Source organism: Homalodisca vitripennis, chromosome 1 (assembly GCF_021130785.1).
Source record: "Homalodisca vitripennis isolate AUS2020 chromosome 1, UT_GWSS_2.1, whole genome shotgun sequence".
Classification (NCBI taxonomy): domain Eukaryota; kingdom Metazoa; phylum Arthropoda; class Insecta; order Hemiptera; family Cicadellidae; genus Homalodisca; species Homalodisca vitripennis.
The window spans coordinates 244,399,234-244,423,495 of NC_060207.1; the positions used below are offsets into that span (position 1 = coordinate 244,399,234).

At 35.9% G+C, this 24,262-nt stretch overlaps 2 protein-coding genes across 4 annotated transcripts in view; one reads left to right on the forward strand and one right to left on the reverse strand.

Annotated features, from left to right (window-relative positions):
- LOC124353222 overlaps positions 1-24,262 on the reverse strand; it is a 133,346-nt gene that overhangs the window by 20,529 nt on the left and 88,555 nt on the right. The gene's annotated exons all lie outside the window — the stretch shown is intronic.
- LOC124353221 (orexin/Hypocretin receptor type 1-like) overlaps positions 21,270-24,262 on the forward strand; it is a 72,549-nt gene continuing 69,556 nt past the window's right edge. Inside the window, exon 1 of the mRNA XM_046803120.1 lies at positions 21,270-21,630. The gene's annotated coding sequence lies outside the window, so the exon portion shown is untranslated. The remainder of the gene's footprint in view (positions 21,631-24,262) is intronic.

Consider the following 24,262-nt stretch of genomic DNA (forward strand, 5'->3'; position numbering starts at 1 on the left):
GTGCTGAATCCCAATTTTATTCAAAAAAAGTTTTTAACTAATTATCTCGAACATCAAGCTTTAGTCCCTAATTATCAAATTATCCGAAGAATATTTAGACTATAACATAAATTAATTACCCAAGTATAATAATAAAATGAAGACATTTGAAAGAAAATGTAAAATGAAATTTAATTTGTTTACAAATACTTACACTATTTAAGGTGTGACAAATCGATGCCAAGTCTGGATTAAATAGGAACTAACTGAACGACAGCAAGACACATCCAGAATGTTGAAGCTTATTAAGGAAGGTTGAGCAAGTATACGATATTTGCTAACTTCCTAGATAGAACAGTATCTAAAGCTGATTATATCCGTAAAACAATGATGTAGCAATTAGTGTGATAAGATTAATTACTGCGTTTCTGTAATCAAACCAACAAGCTTCGTAACCATCCTTGAAACATGCGAGTTTTTACTTCATCATTTCTTAACGAACCCTCGTATCAAGGTTTTTTAGAACAGCACAAACTACATGGAGGACAATATTAAAAACTGTACTCAAAGTCTTTTATTAGTTCTGTAACACCTTTACTTAACGGTGTACATACAAATAAGTTTTACATTTAAATTCAATTACATTTTAAATAAAAAAAATCAAATACTATTTAATCTATAGTACACGTTTAAAATGTAGAAATCAGGCATGATAATCGATAAATAACTCAGTGAAAATGCTCATCCATTTAAAAAAGATATATTTGAAATTGAAATCTAACAAACAAGGAAAATCACGAAAGGGACACAAAGTGTAATGGAACAGCGTGATACAGTATTTGTCAATATCCAATAGTAAATAACTGGAACTTATATAGCAGTCTATGATATGAGTGGAGGTTAGATTATGTTTTATTGTTTACATTATATCAAAAGTTGGAACGAATAAACTTGGTCCGTCAAACAAACCCCTTATTTGAGATATAGGTGAAGTGAAAGGGGTGTAAACTAACCTCTCACACGTCAGTTGGATAATAATGATCGAGAAAGCCTCACTTACGAAGTCGAAAATAGAGATTAGATAAGCTGGAAAAAGGTGTATTTAATAAGGATAAAATTCCCCAGTGACTGGTTTTGGCTTTATCTGGGTTGAATGTTATTTCCTTATCTCTTATATGTCTTATCTGTTGTTCCTGGAAGCTACAATAAACAAATGAAAGCAAACCAATACTAAATTTTTGTTCATATTGTCTCATTTACTAAAATATACCGGTGTGCATTAATTTTAACCAGGAGTTTAATTTGGTTCTCCTTCCTAATTTTTACTCTCCTATTTTTCATCCTTTTCCATTAAAAAAAAAACTACAACTATACAACAGAAAATCAGCCCTACGCGTTCAGACAGTTCTCGTATTCTCTGTCCGAGGATGTCATTGAAGCCTACAAATGTGGTCTACTCATGGTCTGTCTAAATAGTGGATTTATAATAATGAAATACAACTGTACGGTAGTCTGGTAGAAGATTTTGACCGAGGTTCCGGTAGCTAATTAGAACAATATTAATGGTAGTGGGTACTAATAAAATATAATAATGGAGGACCAGAAAACAACAAGATGATCCTGTTGATTCCACTCTAAGGAATAATTAAGCCAAAGGAAGTAATTACTTACATAAGATCGGGTGCAAAGAGTTATGACTTACCAAAGGGAAAGAGTGATTGTTGAGACAGCCAATGATTGAATCTTTGTAGTTCACCTCACAGACGGACTTGTAGTCCATCTCACAGACGGACTTGTAGTCCATCCCTCAGAAGGACTTGTAGTCCATTTCACAGACAGACTACATTGTAGTCCATCTCACAGATGGACTTGTAGTCCATTTCACAGACAGACTACATTGTAGTCCATCTCACAGATGGACTTGTAGTCCATATCACTGACTTGAAGTGCATCTCACAGAAGGACTTTTAGTCCATTTCACAGACGGGCTTGTGGTCCATCTCACAGACGGACTTTTGATCCATCTCACAGTCGGACTTTTAGTCCATCTCACGGTATGCAGACAGTGAAGGAAACAGGATTTTCCAGACATTTGCCTTCTTCAGTACAAACAATCAGTAACACTACGTTATATAATCTGCAATCTGATCTCTTCTTTACATGTGTGTTCTTCAACCGTGTTGTGTGTCAACTTCACTAACTCTAAAACATGTACTTAATAAAAAACTAAACACAACATTAACTAAAACCAACAGAATACAGGTCACAATAGATCTGCAATGGTGGTTGTGATTCCTGACTTACGCGTGTCACATCGCTCTGGTATGATTGGCTTATTTTAACCTAGTTTGTAATTATGTGTCAGGTTAGTTATTTACCTGAAGAAGAGATCAGATTGCAGATCGCGAAACGTAGTGTTACTGATTTCTGGTATCACTGGACGTTGACAAGTGTCCGGAAACATCATGTTTCCTTCACAATCCTTCCATCGTCAAAAACAAACTTCAAACAAAGAAATGCAGACAGAGCTTGTACACGGTGTCCAAGACACTTGCACAGTAGTAATTTGAAATACAGCAACAGTAAGTCTAGCTTTTATAATAAAACGTCAAATAGTAATCAACTAATGATTAAATATACCCCAACAGTATATTATTGGTATAGAGTACTTTAGTTCTTAGGTTGTTACCATTTAACTAGTTCAACTAGAAATGGCTCTTTCACAGTACATTTAAAAGAATATAAATGTCAATCTCGTATTAATAAATGATTATTGAGCAATTTTAATCGTCACGAAAAAAGGCGCTTTCCTAGCTTTTCCAGTTTTTGGAATTCCGCCAGTTTGAAGACTAATTTAACTATTAATTATTGCAATTTGAAGCCATAGCCTTTTAATAATAATTAAGGGTTTCAGCTGTAATATTTAAGTAATTATCGGATTTCAAGTTACTCCGCGATCTATAAACTTATCATCCTACACCATACAGTTCCTATAGTCTATCAAAATTCTCTTATTAGAACTTAATAACAGTACTCGGATATAAAGAGACGTGGGAGCAGTTGGTATATCCCTCATAATTTAGCATCCCGTTCACTGACGACATTAATTAATTGCAATGTTATCCATCGTAATATCAATTTACATATTTTATGGTGCTCTTTTTGCGGAATATTTGCAGTTTTTTTAATATGATACAACCAGCTATCTCAAGTTCAACTAACGTTGGTTGAAAATAACTGATCGAACCAAATTTATAGCAAAAAGGAATCATTATGTTTTCGTCTGTTCAATTTTTGCAATTCTGTCAATTTCACGTCATAATTGAAACTTTGCCTTAAATTTGAATTCTCGTCGTTAAGGAATGGGTTTTCAGATCAATAACTACTTTTGATCACGAAGTAACCTTTATCTCAAAGCCATCAGTTCTCAAAACACTACAAGTTACTGCAAAACTCCTACCCATGTTAGTATTCCATAATAGTATATAATTTTCAAATAGTACCAGTGAAATTTTTTAAATTTACTTAATGATTGAGTTTAGTTTAATTGTATTCCTCACGCCCTCAACTATGTTTTCCTCATTTGAGTTTACTCAGATTCTCTATAATTGCTTGTTACTAAACTTGGCGTAGTGGAAACGTCCACGTGCTTGTCAAACAATATTTTATATTTTCTGTACTTTGTGTTATTATGAAATATTGTTAGTTTAAAATAACATACATGTTGAGTTATGCTCATGTTAAATTCTTTTGCCGAACACCTTGAAGACCATCCTACATTGTATGTGAAGAGTCAATAACCACCTTAAAAACTATTTCATAAGTCCAGTGTTCATTTACTAAGTTTAACTTTCACAACTATACAAGAATAGTAAACCACCTCGTACAGCACCTACTTTGTAAATGTTTCAAACTTTAATCCAGCGTAATTTTTTAAAGAGTGAACCCTTTCAGGTCGGATTTGCGGCATTGTACTCTTCTAATAGAGATCTTTAATTTTATGTATTACTCGACCTATGCTCTCGTTAAGATTTTCTTCTGACTCCTTGCAGACCATCCCCCAGACATGACAAAAAGTTGTAGTTACTTCAAAAAGTAGATTTACATTTTTACACCCTGTATATATAATATATATTATATGATTGTGCGTGTGCGTGCGTGCGTGCGTGCGTGCGTGCGTGTGTGTGTGTGTGTGTGTGTGTGTGTGTGTGTGTGTGTGTGTGTTTATATGGTGTGTTTATGAGTAACCTTCATGTGTTGTATTTCAAATGTAGTTATAAAATACACATATACCGTACATGTAGATAAAAGTGAACGTCTGTTTGTAAAATATTTACATGACCTACATTCGCAAGTCACCAAGGAAAATAGCTCATATTGATTTTATTCAGTGGTTTATGTAAGTTATTGGACTATGTGCATAATAAATGAAATTTAAAATGTATTTCTTGTAAAACGCTTCTCATTATCGAAACAAATTTCGTTACCTAATATGCCTATAACGAACCGAAGTTTAAATATGCATAATTATGGGACACATTTTCCTCAATGTTCTTACAGAGTAATGTATTGTTTTTATATCACTCTGATTGCCTTTCGATGGTATAACACCTGCAATACAGGTAACTAACTGTGTTGGCGGTTCTTTCCAAAGAAGTTTATAAACATCTGATACTTAGTTAACAATTTTGTAGTATTTTAATTTAACTACAGCGCTGAATTATTATATACGGCTGTCTCTCCATTAATGTTGCTAGAATTCATTAAATTATTCAAATACACCTGTAATAAATAATTTTATTTATTTTGCTCTTAGTGGAAATATATGAAACTTTGGAAGAAATTTAATTTCTGTCCGCTTGTTAAAACTTTTAAGATGGTAATTTATATTCAGTACTGTAGGATGACGACATACAAAATATACCTCTTAACACCTTTTTTACTGTAATTCAAGCTATCTATTAACGATAACATGTTGACATGTTCATATTCTTTGTTTAAAGTTTGTTATTGACGATGGAAGGGTTGACATGATAACTGGATGTCGGAAATTTACCATCGTTACAGGTTATAAAAGGTATAACACAAGGTTTCGAGGACAGGAATCTATCCTCTTCATCAGGTGTGGGAAGTATTGGTAATGTAAATGTTGATGGATGTAAATCGCTGCCTAATAAATGTTAAGTCCAGGTTAAGTGTTAGAGAGGGCTTCTTAGCCCTAACTTCGCCTGGTAAAATAAGACATTCTTTACTTTTTTACTTTTTAAATAGTTTTCACGAGTACGAATTGTAAATCTGATTTTTTGGAAAAAGTTTAAAAAAAAATTAACCATCTAACAACGCTATCCAATACATTGAAAGCGATGACAATTCCAGGTTGAGTAACTTTACAGAACGCATGATAAGACACCCTTTATAGATCATGTTGAAATAACAGCTGATACCAAAATGAAAGTAATCTTATCCTTCAATGTTATGAATAAAGACTTTTATCTTTTGATTACTATCTTGCTCCTAGTATATACTATCTTCTACATTTATAAAATTATTGTTTATGATTAATCTGGTTCTTGTTAATTTCTTTATGCTATTCTTTATCTCCCGATTTTCATAATACAAGGCACCTATTATAATCAACCTTAGGCCATTTTAGTTGTTAGCTTTTGGCGGTTGTAAATCTAAAGTCGCACTATCATTTAGAGTTTTCACTGATTAGACAACGACATAAAACGTTTTCGTTTAGAACATAGCCTAATTCATAATTCAATATAGGAGAGGAAAACGAATCTAATCATGAAATATGCAAATTACATGTTGCAACTCATACAGGTTAACTTTTCAGGTCACAGTATTGGATGTAACTGTCAAGTTCTGAAAATTCTTATCTGTAGAAAAACACATCACACGTTAAACATTGTCGCCCATATTAAGAAAAACAGTAGCAGTCGTGGGACTGCCGATAGAAGTGAAAACGGAACTATTAAGTTGAGAGTAATTAAAACTATATGCAAAAATTATTTGAAATGTTTTATGTTTTATTTATTAGTTACATATGATGGGTTAAACAAATCATGAACAAAATATAAATACAAAGTGGTTGAAAAAATAATTAATATACAACAATATCTTAATAAAAACAATAAATGAACATATTTCATAAAATCTAAAATTATTATAACATTTTTTTTAATTTTCCAATTTTAAAATCCACGAAAAAATATTATCAAATAACTAGAAATCTATTTTACCACGCTAGTAAGATAAATCTTATACCGTAATAATACTCATTTCATGATGAAGAGGTTAAATATTAATAAACATAGAATACAAGTGAGTAAACACCGAGTGAACAACAGTGAGTTGAACACCGTTGTAAATAATACAGTTATTGCTACGGATAAAGTATATAATTGCAATAACAATTAAACCCACAATATTTTTAAAACTAATAAATTAGTTAAATTAACTTTGTTCTTTCGTAAAGGTATTTTTATTGCACAATAAACTAATTTATTGAGTTAATACGGTATCAGTGAGCCAATGCGCCAAGTACAGTTCCGGCAGAAACGTTCACTCATCACTTCATACGCTACTACAGGCTAAACTAAACTTCCAATAAAAAAATGATAAATTACAAAAAAAATATTCATCTATTTTCACACAACTTTCTCGCTGACAAATTTTGTCTGACCAAAAAATAAAAAAAAATCCTCGCTTACTACTTTTTTTCTTGTCATTGTAAACGCTATGTAAAATGTAAACAATAATCAAAATTATTTCGAAATTTTTTTAATATTTAAAAATGTAACCAATAGATTGCCAATATTAAGAGCTTTAATTTGACGCATCTTACAGAATTGTACGACATTGGCTTCACTTTTAAATCGCGAGAGGAAGCCGTAAAGGTCACTGATTTTCGCAGTCTGTTTTCATACTCCGCCGGGACAGTTTTAACACAGCGAGACTGACTTTTTCATGCAGGTTAGTAGTCCGCGGCCAAGTCTACGGTTAAAAAACACAGCGAGACAGACTTTTTCATGCAGGTTAGTATCATTAGCATGTCGGTGACGCGAACCGAGGATTTTACCCTCTACCAAAACGCTCAACGCGCCTAAAGAAGTTTTCACTTCAATAAAGAGGGCTTATACATTTAATTTGACTGTTGTCAAGAGCTGACTAAAACTTTAAATACTTAAATACTAATGATTTATACGCACCAGTGATACCAACTGACATGTTTAACCATTTCCTTGTGAATGTGGGGTCCTCATATATAAGAACTTTTATAAAAATAAAAAAGAATTAACTTCCGTTTCCTATCCCTCTCTGTTCCTAAGCCTCTAGAGAATTCAATTCAAGCGTTTGATCACGGACCATTGACAAAACAGTACCACGGGTTGGCTAAGAAATGGGGATGCATGTCACCTTGTTTTAGCTTTAATCGGAAATGAAGTAAAAGTAATAAAGATATTACCAAACAGAATATATACATATGAGTGATGAAAAGTAGTAAAATATCAATAAGTTATTTATACATATTAATGAAACTTAATTATAAAGGTCTCCTTTTTACGAATAAAAATTTTTCGAAATTTGTAAAATTTGCATTGATAATTATTCAGAAGTAACTTGTTTAAAAAAAAAAGATGTTATTATATTAAATCACAACTATGAAAATTTATTTGTTTAAAAGACATCGAAATCAAGCTGTTAACTAATTTAAACTGTTTTAAATGAAATGAATATAAGTGTTACACAATTATCATTACAGTTAAAAACTACAGATTCAAGAACGTGAGTTAAATACATTAATTTTTGTTAAATTGTGGAGATATGTTGGGTGGGAGTATTTATAAATATGGAAACTTACTAACATGTTCAAAGTCACTTTACTTCCTGTATCGTGCAGAGGCAGGTGTTGTTATTGTTGCTGCATACCCGACTAAGAAGATAAAATGTTGGCAAGGTTGGCAGACAAATAAGTTGGCAAGGTTGGCAATATGGTTACAAATAGTCCTTATCTCTTGTTGTCAGGGAGGCACTATTCAGTCTGTTACTTTATTGCTTCATTGATAATTGTATGCAATACGGATGGTTCAAAACATTCTTATTGGCTGAGCGTTAGCGAAGCCCGTCATTTTAGGGGCTGGCCAAGTTTAATTTTCACCCAGCTGTCTATATGTCTGTCAGCACGATATCAAAAAATTTACATACCTTTAGAAACAATTTTATACATAGGGAAAACTGTGTTTGATAATGGTACGTGAGTAAATATTTCCAATTGGTCTTACAGGCATGTAGAAGCATGATGGTAACCATAATATAGTACAATAAAAAAATTCGCAATCAAACTCAATGTTATCATATGAGATATTAACATGCAACATTTATAAAGTTGAAAGTCAATAACAAATTTCTTTACTTTGACCTCAGCGAGCGCTTACATTCTAGTATTGTCCGTAGCTCCCCGGAACTTTTATTATTTTTATTATTTATTTCCTTGTTTCTATTCTTGTATGTATTAATACCTTCCCCACCTGACGAAGATAACAGATTCCATTCCTGGAAACGCCTGGTGAGCCGCCTGGTGACGCAGTGCAATGCGCGGTTTGAACATTCAAACCATAGATGGCAGAAGTGCATATTATCTGAGTGTTTATTTATTTGCGCACAGTATTTATTATATATTTATTTGCTTTTAGTCTTGTGATAGCTGGTAAATTATACATTATTTATTGTTAATTTCTGTTATATTTAATTATTTATGGCTTGATACGTATTTACATTTTATTGTTTGTTTGTTTATAGTTTATTGCACGTTACTCTCTTTATATTTTATTGCTTTTTTATATAGTTTATAATACGTAATTACATTTTTTTAATAAATTAGTTAATATAAATTTAAAGAGACTCATCACTCACTTAAAATGTATCGTTGTCAATAAGTATAAAATAGTTTCAATGTAGTATTAGTGCAAAGTTGAAACGCTCGTTTCTTGGTCTACTGGACGAAAGTTTAGTCTGATCAGCTAAACAAAGTTATATTTGCGTAGTGGCGCGCCAACGCAAAATTCGTCGACCACCAAGGAAACGGAGTGTGTCCACCCCGACCATTACCAGATAGATAACTTGATAGTTGTTATCGGATACAATAAAGTAGGCTACCGGATGACGAAAGCTGGAGTTCAAGGTTCGTCCACCTAGCGCTGTGAGTGATGAGTCACGAACGGAACGTTGAGCTTCGGAGTTCCTGGTCTGTTTTAGCGGAGTGCAGAGTTGAGATAGGTGATCGACCCTCTTCAGCTCCGTGGGAGGATTTCCCTAAGTTTCTATATTTTTGAAGAGGGTTCTGGTTTCGTTCCGGACTGTACGTCAGGCAAACTGCACGCGCCTGGACATTGAGCGGCACAGACTGTACGCGGGGTCTACTGTGAGTTTCGCTGACTGTGAGGAGTACGCACACCTCACTTCCTTGCGTCACGACTTGAATGGTTGTGGAGTCACGGGCCTGAGAAGTGACTGCGACACGATAAGTCAAACTTTTTTTAAATTCTTGTATGGCCATACTTAAATATTGAACTTGTGTACACGTTATTTGAAAGCAGCTGTGGACTTTGTGGACGGTTGCGTGACTCGCTCGCCAGTGGAGTGTCTTCACACCAGCTAGGATATTTTGCTTTCGTCTTTTAGTTTAGTTTGCCTTAACATTTATGTGTAAAGTTTGTACATCTATTTATCTGTGTATTGTCTATGTTTAATTGTATGTCTAGCACGGTGGCCACCTACGTCTTAATTTTCATGCCTCTTATTTATAAAATATTTTACCAAGAATTGGATGGTTTAACTGAAACTTTAATATTTACACAATTGTTTTGTGTTTATTTGTATAACAAAACTAAGTGAAGTTTGGCACTTCCAGAACGTACCTGTTAAATATATTACTTGTTGAGAGCTAGCTAATTATTTTACTATTTCGGGTGAAATTTTCAGATTCACATTACTTAGTTTATATAAAAATAAAAATCGGGTCTTAAAATCATGTGCTAAATTACATCATAATCTTAATGTGTTTAATAAATTCAAGTTATTGATAATTGGAACTTGGCTGTCACTGAAGTTAACCTTTTCTTATAATTACATATATAGTTTAACTATAGTTGGCGCATGCCGATAGTATTAAAGTACTGAGAATAGATAACAACTACTCGGAACGTGTGGTATAGGAACTGCCAGATACTTAGAACATTTTCTTTATTTGTTATAAAAACCAAGCCTAGGCCTAATTTAATTCTAATTGAGAAAGCTATTGGTCTTCAAATTTGTTCAGGTCCATAACTTAAGTGATTTTGTTGTCGAGGTTCGCATGCATGAATGGTTACTTGTTTAAACTAAGTCTACCTTACCAGTGAGAGCTATACTAACTACGGGAGGGACAGGTCCCCGTATTGTCCCTAAAAGAAGTAACCCGCCACGGGGTGGCGCCCTGATAAAAACCTACATTCAGCCTACACTTGGTATTGGTAGTAACCATAACACTGCCTGGTGACTTTACTACTTCAACCCCGCCTATGCTACCGACTGGGACCCGGGCTGTTACAAAGTGTATATCTAAGAATTTTCACAAGACTGTCAGAAATTAATGAATAACGTATTTATAAAAATGTATTAATTTCCCCGCACGCACTCTTGTTGTGACTTGTGATATATTCACATCATATTACTTTGAAATTAATAATTGTAGTTTTCTTTTAAAATGATATTGTATACACGAACCTTAGATTTATATACGAAGTACGTATATAAAATAATGAGGTACTTAAATACCCGCGCGAAACGTAAAGTATTGCTTTAATAGTATCGATTATTATACAGAAGAATGTACAGAGTGAGCTAAAATATGATATTACCTTTGAATTACCGCATTTTTTACAGAAAACATCATCTTGTACGATGAATATATCTGCAGACTAAAACTGTGACTGACTTGTCTGAATAACGCAGTAACCATTATACGAAATCCTTCGATTCGTGACTGAAATAAATATCAGCACTAAGAGAATTTCCAAGAAGCATGTGCTTTTAACACATAGCTGGCTTCTCAGTCTGCTTATATTCTGTTCACTGGTGAACACCATTTATATTTTTGTGCGACGTTTGCTTCTTTCTTCACACAACCACCTGTTTTATTGACTTAACTTTGTATTGGTGAATAAATTCTCTTAAAACGTGCATTTAAAATTCAGTTAAATAGAATTTTTTTATCTATGTAAATATTATGCCTCGTTATTACACATATGAGAGAAAATGAAAAGATTTATTGTATAAATAAGAGAAAAAGGAATAATGTGGTTGGAAACCTTGAAAAGTCTAACGTTTTGATGACATAATATAATACATTAAAACACACTTCAAGCTTCAAAATTAAAACTGACTTTTACGGAAAGAGTATAGATACAGGTTTACATAGTCGCTTAGTTATATTTTAGCAGATAAATAAGTATTTATAGCCGAAAATGTGCGTTTTATACAGTCTCTAACGAAAGTTATAAGAAAGTGAATTGTCTCCTATAATTGTCATCAAGACATCGTCACATGAAAGTTGATTTAAATGGCGAAATGGCCCATATAAATCATGATCAGTTAATTTGAAAAATCCCTAGGACGTTATCGATATAAACCTTAGAAAGCATCATAAGAAATAAATTGATTTATCCTTCTCTCTCCCCCCTCTCACTCTCTCTCACTCACTCTTTCTCTCCCTCCCTCACTTCCTCTTCCCTCCACCCATACCAATCCCTCCATCCCCCTTACTTTCCATCCTCTCCCTCCCTTCCCCCTACACACACCACCTCTTTGTCACACCGCGCGCGCGTGTACGTGTTTTACCCAATCACCTAAAAACTACAGCACCGATTGTACTAAAATTTTACATGTACATTATTAGGGTCCCTGGTTTACATATAGACCGATTCCAAACATTTTAAATATAACTTAACACAATAAATGTAGCGTAATCGGCAAAAGACTCTTATCGAATCTTCTCTTTACAATAGTGTAAGCAATCACATTTGCTCTACACGATTTGACGAAAAAGTATTTTGATTATGATTTTTGACCCGTCTGTATTGTTAAAAATGCAACGTTTATCATACTATGAATATTATGACAAGTATGAAAATCGTAACTTTGAACGAAAATTATATTGCAAATAAAAATAAATCTGAAGATAGAAAAGTTTGGAAACATGTAATTATAGTTATATAATTATAGTTGTTGTCTATCATACTCTTAAGAACTAGCATTGAATGGTTTCCGTAAAGAGAGTAATTCATGGAGCAAAATGAAATGTAATAAATTATTAACAACCCAAAATTATATGATAGTTAAAACACTCCTGTTGACACCTTCAGTCCAGCTCTATCGATACTGAGTGTCAAGAGTCTCACGATGTAACACGCACACTATGGTGTCTTCGTATTTAATGTGTTAATTTATCTAAGACATGTACGTAACAAGGCACCTAAAGGGTTCATTCATTTGCTTACCTGTGACATATATAATTACATTTGTTCTATAATTATTATCCATAAAACATTCGGTGCACAGTTGGTAATAGGTTTTACCCGAACAATTAGTGTAGTGCCAATAAATATTGACAGATTTATAAAAGTTAGTAGATAATATAAATATATTATTTTTAATAAAGATACATTTTTTAAACCATTGGATTTATATTTGTGAAAATCTTGTATTCAGGTGCATAAAGCGTATAAAATAGAAAATAAAATAACAGAAACAAAAGTAAATCAGCAGCGAATAAACAATAGAAATACAGATGACACAACTAAACATTTGTTCCAGATGTTGTTAAAAACATTTTTACTTTTTTATCCAAGCTACTTGGAGTGGAGTTTATGTGGAATTTTTCTCTGTAATACCAATAGGTGTGTGTGTGTGTGCGTGCGTGCGTGCGTGCGTGCGTGCGTGCGTCCGTGCGTCCGTGCGTGCGTGCGTGTGCGTGTGTGAGTGCGCGTGTGCGTGTGCGTGTGCGTGTGCGTGTGCGTGTGCGTGTTCGTGTGCGTGTGCGTGTGCGTGTGTGCGTGTGCGTGTGCGTGTGCGTGTGCGTGTGCGTGTGCGTGTGCGTGTGCGTGTGTGTGTGTGTGTGTGTGTGTGTGTGTGTGTGTGTGTGTGTGTGTGTGTTCTGGTTTTCTGAGATGGATTGAATTTGAATTTTGGTGCACTTTCCGAATAGGTTTCATAGAACATATATATTTTCTATTTATGTATTGTTAATATATATACTTTTTTGAAAAAAAAAAGAAAATATATATATATATATATATGTACTGTCTGTATACTTACAAAGTGCAAAAACTAGATAATAATAATAATAATAATAATAATTTTATTGCTTTAGAACATGTACATGTTATAGCAATTGTCAAAGAAGAAAATAAGCTAAAATTTTGGATTCATACATTACATCTAGGTTACTTTCGTACATACAATTTATTCCATCCATCCTACTGCTCATTTATTCGAATTTCCCCACTCTAGCACCAGCGTCAGTCCAGCCAATTATGTGGTCACCCAAACATGTGCCATGAACTCGTCTGTATTGTAAAAAGCTTCTGAGAGCAATGCACTTTTCAGACGAGTTTTAAATGCCTTAGGCATTGCGGCACTTTTTATGAAATTTGGCAGTTTGTTGACAAACTGAGCTCCTGCCTGAGAAGGCAAGCGCTCATGTACTACCGTCCTGTGTCTCCCAGTTCGGTAGTTGTCCCTGCCTCTAGTCTCATATGAGTGTATATCACTACCTCTGATGAGATTGCATTTTGACTTGAAAAACATAGACGTCTCTAGAATGTAGAGGCAGGGTAATGTCAACAGTTTCAGTTTTCTGAATGCTGGTCTGCACGACCCTCTCCATTGTAGTTTTGCAATTGTTCGAACGGCTTTTTTTTTGGAGTGTAAACACTCTAGAGAAATGTGTATTTGCACAGCCTCCCCACAAGACCACTCCGTATGACAGGTGGGGGTATATCAATCCATAGTACGCCGTCATCAGTACCTGATTGGGGCAGTATTTGGATAGCTGCCTCAAAAACATAAATGCCTGAGGACAATTTTGAACAAACGTTGTCTACATGGACTATCCCATGTCAACCCTCGATCAAGGTGTATTCCCAAGGAATTTAGTCGAGTAGACTTCTTCGATCTCAGTCTCCTCCAACATCACTATAGGACTTTGATCAGAGACGGTCGGCCGCAAACGAAATTGAACAAACACCGATTTTGACGGTTTGTTTTAAGATTGAGCTCATTGAAATGTTGAATTAAGTTGTTGAGCTCAGTGAATGTTGTCATTTCAAGTTGTGTGTTTGATTTTTCTTTGAAACAGAGAGTCGTGTCATCGGCATACTGGACTATTCGTCCTTGGTGCAAAGATGAGCCAGCATCGTTGACATACAATAGAAGAGTAGCGGACTGAGAATGGAGCCCTGAGGAACACCACAACCCAGCTCACCCCCCTCCGACCGTACGTCAGAAATTTTTACGAATTGTGTTCTATTACTGAGATACGATTCAAGCCACAAGAGTGGCACTCCTCGTATCCCGTAATACTCCAGTCTGTGAATTAGGGTGTTGTGATCAACGCAGTCAAATGCTTTAGATAAGTCAAGAAACACACTAATTGTGTCTCTATGACTTTCAATTCCTTCTACTATCATCTCGACCAGCCCAACGACTGCGTCTATTGTCGACTTCCCACTTCGGAAACCGAACTGGTTTGATGATAGTAAGTTGTGTTTTTCCAAAAAATTCAAGAGTCCGACTGAGGAAGATCTTTTCAAAAACTTTACTGAAAACTGGTAAAATTGAGATGGGACGATAATTTTGAACTAATTTGGGGTCACCTTTTTTGAATATCGGGTGATTTTGGCTTTTTTCAGAGAGGATGGAAATATTCCTGAGCGGAGAGAGAGATATTTATCAAATGTTCAAGCGGCCCTGAACAGGTGCTGTGGCACATTGCTTAAGAAGCCACATTGAAACATGATTTAAATCGTTTGATTTTTTTGAAAGGAAGATCTCTCATCACTCTGGCAATTTCCTCTTCTGTAGTAGGAGCCAGAGCCATAGAAGCTGCTGGGCTCCGTACCAAAGTGGAATGTGGCTGATGCTGCTTTGGACTGAATCCTTGGTCAGCACCAACCGAGGCAAAAAAAATTATTGAAAGCGTCCGCGACTTTGGCTGCATCGCTGACTTGATCGTTTCCAATCTGAAGCTCAATTTGTCTTTCAGTTGGTGGACTTTTATTTTTAATGATAGCCCATGCCGTTTTTGAAAAAATTGTTTGACGTGAGCAATTTTTTGGTGACGTCATATGCTTTTGCAGCTCTGATCACCTTTTTATAAATCCGCTTGTAATTTGTAAAAAAAAAATTTTGAAAGCCTCGTCACTCGAGTGCTTGTTGATTTCAGAGTAAAATCGTAATTTCTCCCTTGAAACCAAAATGCCTCTTGTAATCCATTCACATTTTTGTATTGTAGCCTTTTGATGGATTGTTTTTAGGGGACAGCTCACGTTCAGATGGAAAATAAAAGTGTCTTCAAAAGTTTTTGAATTGTAATTCAACGGGATCTCTAAAATTTAGGCAGTTCCAACTCTCTCTCGAAAGAAAAGAGTTTTAGAAGAGCAATGTTTGAGGGCTTTGTGTTTTCTTCTGATTGTTGTTTGTATGATTTGGGTCCCGTGCTGGTTTGAGACCACTGACAATGGCCCTGTTGGCCATAGTGGTCTGAGATGGCTGTGTTGATCACAGACACCACGGAGGTCAGTCAAGTTTGATATGATGTTATCTATCGCAGTCGCTGAAGTGCCGGTAATCCTTGTTTGGTGTGGTCTATTGAACAGACAAGACCGAAGGACCCCAACAAGTCAGCGAAATGTTTCGTCAAGGGACTATCGATATCTAGGACATCAATGTTAAAATCTCCCATGACGATAAATTTTCGATCCCTCCTTGTCCATGTCAGTCAGAAGTTTTTCAAATTTGGAAAAGAATTGTTTTTCATCTCCGTTTGGGGACCTGTATACTCCAATTACTTGGATTGTGCTGTTGTTTCTGTGAATGTTTTACCCACTGTGACTTCTAAGTCTTTGTCCAGTTGTGCTTTCGACAGAAACAGGGGTAAACGAAAGATTGTTCCCGAGCAAAAACCGCAAACACCCCCACCTTTGGCTGAGGAGCGACAGCATTTGTTAGCCAATTGGTAATTTTGAATGTTGAAGTGTTCAATGTTTGCTGCTGTTAAATCCGTGTTCGGATATGACTAGCACGTCGGGAAGAAGCTCTTCGCACAAGAGGGAAAGTTCCATTCTCTTGTTTGTAGCCATTTGTGCATTTTGATGCAAAAATGTCAAGCTATCTGAAAATTTGTTTTTCGAATTTGTTTTTTTTAAATTTCGATTTCGATTTGAGGTCAGTCAATTTGTTTTGGTGACTAGTAGTGGGTTCCCTAAAAAAATTTTGTTTTTCTAATATATTGCCATGCTGCTGGTGTCCCTGTGCTCTTAACGGCGTCAGCGAATGATTCAAAAAAGCAACACCCTTGGCTGCTTTGGTGTCTCCTGAAGATCGGGGTCCGGTCCTCCTTCGGTTCTCGACATAGCAGTGGGCAGTGAGTGGCTAGGTGCAGCGACAAGCGGAGGTTTGTGGCGGCGAAGGTCTGGTGCCATGGTGGCCAGGTGCGCAATCATGAGGCACGTCAGTAGTCGCTTCCCACTCTCGCGAAGATGCTGGCCGTGAGAGGTGAATAACTGTCGCCCGATGCGGCTAATGTCGAGCATCTCCACTCCCTCACTCCGAACACCGAGATGACGTTCCAATAGACCTTCATTACTTCATTCTGTCACGCACTGAAAAATATTAGTAGACAGGAAAAATGTGCGGCAAGAGGGGAGATAGTGGGGCAAAACAAACATCGGAGCTGTAATCATTGTTTGTAATCCAAAGTTACATTTATCCATTGTTGAATTGTCTGTCAAAACAAGGCGATAACTGTTGAGCCTGTCAAATGTTCAGTTCTACTTTGTTTATACAAAATCTTGTTGCGCGGTTTCTGTAAGCTTTATTTATAAGATAGTTTTCGTGACATGGTTTTCCTAATACTCCATACTCAGGTTACAGGATGGGTTCCAAAGCCTTGAAAAATTTCTCGACAACATAATCTGAGGGTCGATAACAGTTCCTGGCTGCCGCCAAAGATGAAGATTTTTGAGTGATCCTGATTCTGTTTTGGAATGGTTCGCTCAAATTCACACTGGTACTTTGACAATAAGACTAAAAAATCTAATTATGGGCTACTTATCTATTTTTATCCCCTGCTATCCAGTTTTAACACTTCGATGATTATGCTCAACATGCTTTTACGAACCCATAGTAGGCTACTGAAATACAAATGTTGGAATATACTAAACATTTTTAGGTATCTTTTTGGTTTTACGGAGCAACCGGTGAATGTAAATGACAAATTAGATCTCGTATTAATAGTAAAGTTGTTGTCTATCATACTCTTAAGAACTAGCATTGAATGGTTTCCATAGAGAGAGTAAACTTGGGATGCACTACATTCATTTTGTTATATTTACCACTAACACTCATTTGTGTGTTTTTAAAATAAATGGTGTAACGAACCAATTGCGATAACAGGGAAAGGGGTATTTGGGAATTGGCGTGTTTGTAAAATTTCGGTTTCAATTCCAGCAAATTGTTTACTTGTTAATTGAAAGGAACTGACTTCCTAATGTCAACATATGCTGAACGGATACTGCGAATCTCAGTGAATAGCCAACAATAAACGGCAGCTTTCAATGTGGGCCACGTCTTGTCACAGTAAATCTGCTCCAAATTAGTTATTTATTATTAGATTTAAACAATTTAGGTGTCATTAGATTTGTGATAATATCCTCTAAAAACTATGCATGTAATTCTTGAGAAAAATTGCTAGTTTGTAAGATATTCAAAGTTTAAAAGCTTTTATTGCCGCCATTTTGAAAATACTACAGATAATAATAATAATAATAATAATAATAATAATAATCTCTTTATTGCATTTTAAAACAATTTAACATTGTATCGCAATCGTCATAAACAAAAAAAATAAATAGTCCCCAACTATACCTTCATACACATTCACACTTACAATTCATACATTCGCTCAGGCACATTCAAACTGACTCCAGATCCAAAGCAAACATATACATACCGACTCCAGATCCAGAGCAAACACATACAAACTGATTATTTAAATACTGTGCAAATTTAGACCTCCCAGCGGCTCATCATGAATTCATCGACAGAATAAAACGCTTTTGACACCAAAAGGCATTTGAGACGAGTTTTTAATTGATTTTGATTGATGGAATTTTTTATACTCTCAGGGAGCTTGTTGATGAGTCCTGACAACCACCTACTTGTTGCGGGAGGTGTTGTTGTGATAACGTCAATCTGTATTGACTAGTTTCGAAAATTGTCCCTGCCTCTTGTCCCATATTGGTGAACGTCACCGCCACGAACCAAATCACACTTTGATTTGCAGTACGTGAATCACCTCAAGAATGTAGAGGCAGGGCAAAGTCAGCAACCCCAGCTCCCTGAAAGATTCCCTACACCGACTCTCTATAATTCAGCTTTGCAATGATTCTGATTGCTTTTTTTTGGAGCTTGAAAACTCTTTCCATTTTGTTTCTGGCACAACCTCCCCAGAGTCTCACTCCATACGCAAAGTGTGGGTGGATTAAGCCGAAATAGGCCATTTTTTTTAAAACTCTGAGGGAACAAAACTTTGCTAAATGCCGCAAGGCATATATGCCTGAGCTACTCTAGCACATACATTGTCCACATGATCAGCCCAGGTCAGTCCTCTATCTAGGAACATTCCCAAAAACTTTGTGGAATCAGTTTCCTCTAAACGAACATCATCCACAAACACAGCAGGGTGCGCTGTGTGATCATTTTGTCGAAGGCTAAAATGTATGACATTTGTTTTAGACTGATTTGTTTTTCAGGTTTATTTCAGCAAAATACTGAATGCATGCATTCAATTCTATGAAAGAATTGATTTCCAGATCTTGGGTTGATTTGTTTTTTGAGACAGAGAGTAGTGTCGTCAGCATACTGAACCAGCGTTCCATGCTGGATCACTGAATTTCAATCTACAGACGTAAACTAGAAACAATAGAGGCCCAAGGATGGAGCCCTGAGGGACACCGTGGGTCATTTTAATTTTGTTTTGAAACAACGTTCGAGATCTCCACGCACTGGTCTCGATCCTTGAGGTAAGAAGCGAGCCACAAGTGCGAGAGCCCCCCGCACACGCCGCATTTCTCCAACTGGTGCAACAGTGTCTCATGATGCACACAGTCAAAAGCTTTGGATAGGTCGAGGAATATGCTAAAGCACATGTTCTCGTCCTTCCATTCCATCGACAACATTGTCCAGGAGGTTGTTCACAGCATCCACTGTAGATCTGTTTTTTCCTAAATCCAAATTGTTCTGGATTCAGAATTTTGTTATTTTCTAAAAAGCTTGCAAGTCTTTCATAAAAAATCTTTTCGAAAATTTTTGCTAAACACAGGCAGAATTGAGATTGGCGATAGTTGCTTGCAAGGCAAGGATCGTCCTTTTTGAAGATCGGGATGACTTTGGCCGTCTTCAGGAGAGAGGGAAAAGTTCCCTTTTCCCAAAGAAAAGTTTATCAGTTTTGTGAGTGGTCTCACTATGTGCCTGAAGCAACGTTTGAGAAGCCACACTGACATCCCGCTGGCATCACACGTTTTTTTTTTGAGTTCAGAGTCCTTGTATCACACACGTGCTACCTCCCCCTCACACACAGGAGCCAAAGCCATGGATGCAACTGGTTCAACAGCATCTCCCCCGCCGAACCGAGGTTCAGTGAACGCCGAGTTCACTGTAGCAACGGAAGAGAAGTACTTATTGAATTCGTCCTGCTACTTGAGCTTGATTTTCAACAATTTTGTCTTCAATTCTGATTGCAATTTCTTTGGTGTTTTTGCTCAAAATTTGTATCTCGAGATAAGGTCGTTTATGATTTTCCAAGCAGTTTTTGAGAAGTTTTTCGCAGTTACCCAAGCTCTATTTACATCATACGCTTTAGCTGCTCGTATAACTTTTTTATAGATCCTTCGGTAATTTCTGAAAAAAGTTTTGAAATTTTCGTTTTGGGTTCCAATGAAAATGTTGTGTGAAAAAATTTTAGCTTCTCTCGAGACACAAGAATTCCCTTAGTCATCCACGTACCTTTTTTTGTGGTTTGCGATTGACTTTGGTCCTCCTGAACGGACAAGCAACATCCAGGTAATAGTTGAAACCATCACTGAATGCTGCATACATGTCATCGACATTACCAAACTTGTCTAAAAACTGCCAAGGCTCGACTTCCAAAATCTCATTCAAGTGGTGAACATTTTGGGCCGAATTGTCCTGGCAACTTTAAATTTAGAATTTTGACTTTCCAGTTTGCACCCATGAACCACGGCCTCCTGCGCAAAGTGGTCAGAGATTGCAGTGTTCAAAACAGAGACTGTCAGGTCAGGAATGTTGGTGACAACATTGTCGATGGCAGTACTCGTTGTAGCGGTCACTCGTGTCGGTGAATTCACGGACCAATTTAGATTGAAAGAAACTAGAACATCACGAATATATCAGATAATTTCATAATATTTCTTTCGGTAACTGGTCTTGTTACCAAAGACCAGTTATATATATATATATATATATATATATATATATATATATATATATATATATATAAACACATACAGACGACAGACAGATGGGAAACTAAGCATCAGAGACCCATGTCTTTATGGTGATATGTTTGTCTTGACATGAGCAATTACGTGGTATACCTTTGTCCAGAGAGTTAGTTTATCTGTTACTCTATATCAATGAAGCTTCCGAATAGATTTCTAAAATCAGGTCACTCATCAGAGTAAAAACTGAATTTATACATTTCAAGTCGTACAATATAACCTCGTCAAATCTAGAAACGTCTTTTTCAACATTGTATAATATTTGCAATACCCAGTAGAGTAGATTTTCGTTTTTAATATTGAGTAGAAGACTCTTGGACAGTAGTTCGGGGAATTCCTATGCCAAATCAATAAACTGATAAGCTTATCTTTGACCATTCGGCTTATCATCCGATCTAAAGGCCGCCTCTCATTGGTGGACAGATCGCGTGGTCCTTTCCGTCTGTTCGCTGTCCAGGAGCTTCCCTTCTCGAGCAATCAGTTCAGTTGTATCGTCGGTAACGTCCGAGATGACATGGTCAGGTAGCGGTCGCTCAACTGGTCTCGCGCTTTTTTCTCTCTTGGCCGCCCTAGGGTCTCTATGGCCTTTGTGAATGCGGTTGCCGAAGTAGTGAGTGCCTCACTGAACTATCTCATGTGCGATGGAACTTGTTTTCTACCCCGATTCCAGTGATTGTTCTTAGTGACAACAGGAAGGTGTTACAAGTGATCCGTTCTTCCATGGTTCCCACTGCAGCCCTGGACAAGCTGTAATTCCAACCCCCCCCCCCTCGGAGAAGCGAGGCAAGAACCTATATCAACATCGGTGAGTTGGCCTATATCCTTATTAAGTGCACCCTTTCTAACTTATATTTCACTTGCCATTACATCTTCGGATGTAACTGTTATCCATTTTAATTTTATTTGTGCTCTCTCAAATTTTTCAGATGTGGAATTTTGATAAATTAAGTAAAATAAACTGAATTCTATTAATAAAGACTTTTAGCATTAAAGTGAGGCACACATCTTGTAAAGAGGTTCTACACACAGTAAGAAAAATGAGGCAGTATGAGTACTTTAACCAACAAAAGTTTTATGTGAAGTGGCAAAAACCTCTGCATTTTTTTCAGTGAATGCATCGATGCAATAACCTTCTTACAGTTCTCTGTCACTGCAGAGTATTGACGTATTGGCAATTTTATGGCTGTAAAATTTATCTGTCTTTACAATTTGTGTGATTCGATCCGGTCCAGGATCTAGCTTGTATCATTACGTACACGAGTGACATGTCTACGTTTTTTATTGTCGATATAACCATCTGTTAGTAAATAATTGTGTCTATATATTTTCCGTAGAACTTATCAACGTAGAATGTATCAAGAACGTAATAAACTTGCGGACTTGACATTTTGCTCGGAAATCGTTACTACGTTTTAATGTTTAAATGAGGTAAACGTCTCTCGATGGGATGTGGCTAAGCGTTAGCGAAGCGGCAATAGTAGATAAGGACAGAGCGTTTTAATTGATTTCACCATATAGTGGTTCATGGTCAAATCTATCCAGACATAGTTTATCTGTCACCGTTGTGGTCTAAAGCAGAATACACTTTGTTTTGTTTAAAGTTTGTGATTGATGATGGAAGGTTTGAAAGGATAACAGGATTTCGGACATTTGCCATCGTTATAGGTTATAAAAGGTATAACACAACGTTTCGAGGATTGGAATCTATCCTATTTGTCAAGTTGGGAGAGGTGTTCTTTATTTTTGTAGGTATTAATACTTCCCCACTTGATGAAGAGTATAGATTCCAATCCTCGAAACGTTGTGTTATACCTCTTATAACCTATAACGATGGCAAATGTTCGAAACCCTGTTATCCTTTCAGAATACACTGTCACTCTGAAAGCAGGGCAGAGGTTCTCAAAGGTGTTAGAGGAATGCTTAGCTTCTGTTTTAATTAAAAAAAAAAGAAAACAGGTTTATCACAATTGGAGTAGTTCCTCTATGTTCTGAGACAAATGCTCAGAAGATGACAGGCTAAAAGCTTACCTTTTACAGTTTTAGTTTAAGTGTCAAAGTTCATTACTACTCATATTAGTCACCTACAGTGTTTAACCACACAGCTGTATTGTTGTAGCACATGACGCAGAAATTGAAGTGAAGTACACTCGACTACTACTAATAAAGAGCAACAGTTCCACCCCCTACCCACTACCCCCCTGCAACAACCCACCACCCCTTGCCGCGTTCCCACAGCTGTCCTCTACTCCAGTCCACGCCGCACCACCCCGTGAGACAGTACCCTCGGTTTTTTCCGTGTTTATAAGTGAACGTAGTCATGTGCAGTATTTTAGTTATACGAAATGTGATGTGATACAATATGCAACAGTTCAAAATTAATACCCGTAAAGAAAACTTACGATAATGACTTAACTGCTTGGTATTTAATATAAAATAGTTATGAGTTATAATCTAGATGTAGGTTTACAATCAAACATGTCCTATTTAACAGGAAATAATAAATTGTTAGTTTATTTTGGATTTTAAAATTACATGAGTACTATATACATGTTAAACCATAAAAATAATAATAAAACTACTGAAATTATACTTAACTGCAATTTAGTAGAATTTCAGAGAGCCAATTGTATTTATTTGGTTATTAATAATAGCCATTAATTTTATTAATAATAAAACAGTTTTATTTTGAGTAACTGTATTTCTTGCACTAAATGACAACTGCCGTATAAAGTAATAACTTTGAAGTAAAAATATTTGAAAGTGTTGTACTTTTAGTATTTCAGTGATTTTTGTTTCATGTTGGTATAAAGAGATACGATAAAACTTGTATCATTTTATTTATCGAAAGGAAGTTTGGGCTAGTATACCAATACATTAATAAAAATACAAAAGATATAATTAAATGGAAGTATCTTTGGGATGGAAAAACACACCCTACGAAATAGTGTAGCAAATCAAAAGGAAACTAACTCAGAAGTATTTCTGTGTAAATAATTAGACAATTGGATGCAGTGTTATACCCAGGATTTTCAAAAGAGATGAGTTCGTGGATATGGATATTCCCAAACAGACTTATGGTTGTAGCTGTGCCACCTGTATGATATCTCATGAGGGGATGAGATTTTAGCCCTTACAGTACTCTGTCTTAGCTCCTCAACTCAGGTAACTCCTTTTCAGTCTAAACGTGGCGGGACTAGTTCCAAACTGAATCACCACGCAAGAGCATAGAAATAAAATAAACTTACTTTTCAGTTTTTCTCAATTTTCGACTGATTTTTAAACGGGATAATGATATAATTTTATTTATACAAACGTAATACATTTTTATTCATATTCATAAAATTATTTTATAGAACTTATATTAACAATTTAAAAATGAAAATGCGCTGGTAGCCATTGTTACAAAATACATTTGTATGAATTTTGAAATTTTTACT